At 35.0% G+C, this 3,018-nt stretch overlaps 1 long non-coding RNA gene across 1 annotated transcript in view; it reads right to left on the reverse strand.

Moving 5' to 3' along the window:
• Nucleotides 1–315: 315 nt before the first annotated feature.
• LOC135104697 (uncharacterized) overlaps nucleotides 316–3,018 on the reverse strand; it is a 98,448-nt gene continuing 95,745 nt past the window's right edge. The window contains exons 3-4 of the long non-coding RNA XR_010270491.1: nucleotides 970–1,135; nucleotides 316–392 (exon numbers count right to left, since the gene is read on the reverse strand). This is a non-coding gene — a long non-coding RNA (uncharacterized LOC135104697). The remainder of the gene's footprint in view (nucleotides 393–969; nucleotides 1,136–3,018) is intronic.

Raw genomic sequence — 3,018 nt, forward strand, 5'->3', positions numbered from 1 at the left:
TGGTTGTTTGTGGGGAATTTCGGAGAATTTAATGATTCAGTGAGATGCTTGAGAGAGAGAGAGAGAGAGAGAGAGAGAGAGAGAGAGAGAGAGAGAGAGAGAGAGAGAGAGAGAGAGAGAGAGAGAGAGAGAGAGAGAGAATTCTTTTTCATAATATAGTCTAGATTAAATATACATGTGACCCCGATGATGTCGCTTTTCCACTTGCAGAGTCAGACTGTATTTTTAAGACTGCTGAAATATTTAAGGATCAAAACAGGAATTGTATCAGGTGTCAGAATGAATACAACAATAAACCAAATGTTACCAATGCTCACTGTTTCGACGATTCACAATCCTTGTGAATACTATACGGAGTCTCTGATCGGCGGCGTTTACTGGCACGAGTCGCTCTGTTCATCCCGCGTCATGCAGTGAAATTGAAGCTGCTTGAAATGGCGGATTACAACGATGATAATGCAAAAGTGTTTTTTATAGGCAAGTTATAAGGAATATGATACCTAAAAATACTACAGAAAACGATGGAGAGAGAGAGAGAGAGAGAGAGAGAGAGAGAGAGAGAGAGAGAGAGAGAGAGAGAGAGAGAGAGAGATGACATACCTACAAGAATAATGATGGAATTTTTATTTTGAATTTTCTTTTATTTTAAGGCCTAAAATAAACTAAATTATAAAAAAAAATATTATGAACTTCAAACACAATACTCGAATTCAAAATGAACGAAAAAAAAAAAAAAACGTAAAACACTAGGTTAAAAAAATACTAAGGGGAAAAACACAAAATCAATTAAATAGAAAAAAAAAACTTTCAGCTATCATTCTCAGGCGAAAAGATAATAATAATAATAATAATAATAATAATAATAATAATAATAATAATAATAATAATAATAATAACAATAATAATAATAACGTGCGGCATGTTGAAAATTCTTGGAAGAAAGAAAATTCAGAACAGCCTCACTAGTACCTGAGTGTGTCCCCTTGTAGTGACACACCTGGTGACTGGCGTGGACAATGTGCCTCGTTTTGCGGTGTCTTGTCGTCATGGATTGGTGCTGATGACTCACCACGATCTGTTTTCTCGTCTTTCTGATCGCTGCGTCTATTTTTGTGCATCACTGTGTTCTGGAAAGCTGAGACAGAGGAAAGACTAATGTTACGATGGTTCGCCTGATGTTTTATGCGTCTTGCGTGTTTGTTGTCGTCTTTCTATCTTATATTTTTGTTCCGTCTGTTTTTATCATCTGGTTGGATCTCCTTATTTTCACTGTATTGTGTAGTATAGTTATTCTGAGATCCTGTGATCAATATATTTATTTTCATCTATCAATCTATCTGCCTCTCTTTGTATCTATTTATCTATCTATATATCTATCATCATATCTATCAGTCTTTGTGAGTAGTAATAATTATGATGATGATGATATGACGACGACGATGACGACGACAGCAACGACAACGAGAACGACAACAACAACAACAACAACAACAACAACAACAACAACAACAACAATAGTAATAATAATAATAATAATAATAATAATAATAATAATAATAATAATAATAATAATAATAATAATAATAATAATAATATGATGTTCATCCATCAAGAGGCAGTACACATTAAGGTAAGCTAAAGTTACTTAAAAGACCTAGATTTACAGTTTAGAAGGATATAATGATTAAGTTCGTCTGTGTGTGTACGTGTGTGTGTGTACGTGTGTGTGTGTGTGTGTGTGTGTGTGTGTGTGTGTGTGTGTGTGTGTGTGTGTGTGTGTGTGTGTTCGGAGGACCCGTACCACAACAGCAACATGGGAAGAAGGAGGAGCAGGACAAGGCAGCACCTGGGCAGTGTGTGACTGGACACCTGTCGGGGATGGGACTTGAAAAAGAAGAAAATCTGTTTTGTTTCTCCCCCTCGTGCGCGTCTCCCTCCGGACACGAGCTCTCTCCACTTACTTTCCTGTTTCCTCCATCCGAGCCGAGCGGGACTTGCCTCTTGAAACGCAACCTTTTGTCTTGGTCTGATTTTCTACAGTGTATTTATAGGAAAACAACACGCGCGGAAACATAAAAGAGAGAGAGATGAATTTTTCTCAACGCTAATACCAGATAGGTTATCTAATGATGAAGGAATATATTTTACGTAAAAAGATGGCAAGTGAATTTCATACAAGCATGTTTATAGGATAACAGCGAGCCAAAAAACAGAAAAAAAAAGATAGATTTTCGTTGCTGCCAGTAGTTAAGTTTATTCGTTCATTTTTGACAAAAAGAATGCAGTTTACCTAAATAAAAGCAAATATATTAGATATAAAGTTATAGCGCAGTGACACGCAGCAAAGCATAAACGAAAATCAGACGAATTTTTTGTCGCTGCTAATACATACAGTACTTATTATTAGTTCCCCCTGAAAAAAAAAAATGTACTTTACTGTTACAGAAACAAGCAAGTACATCCAGTACATTCCCAAGATAACAATACACGGGTAAAATGCTACAAAGAAGGGGAATTACTGTTCCTCAGCTGATAATAAGTTGTGCAATCTGTTAACAAAAAGAACAAAAAAAAAAAAAACATAATTTACATTATCAGAAAGCACGGTTATCTAATATATTTATAGGGTAATAAAACGCCGGAAAGTAAAAGATAAACAAATAAATTTTCCTCGCCCTAATATTTTGTTAGTTAATTTATTCCACAAAAGAACATAGTTTATGTTACCGAAAGCACTAACATGCAATATAATTCTTTGTCCAATAGAAATATTCCCTTTTGTAAATGTTGGGAGTGTTTTCATCACTCATTTAAGAACATTGCATGACAGCATAAGGAAGGTACAACAAACCAATAGGTACACACGTGGCAATCCATGCAAAATACATACATATTTATACCCATCTATTTTCCCTATCCGTAAATTTATCTAATCTTTTAAAGCTCCCAAATGACTCGACAATGAAAAATTAATTACAGAGTCTATCTAAAATTGTTTGATGCATCAGAAAAAAAAAA

The sequence above is a fragment of the Scylla paramamosain genome, chromosome 11 (assembly GCF_035594125.1).
Source record: "Scylla paramamosain isolate STU-SP2022 chromosome 11, ASM3559412v1, whole genome shotgun sequence".
In the NCBI taxonomy this organism is placed as follows: domain Eukaryota; kingdom Metazoa; phylum Arthropoda; class Malacostraca; order Decapoda; family Portunidae; genus Scylla; species Scylla paramamosain.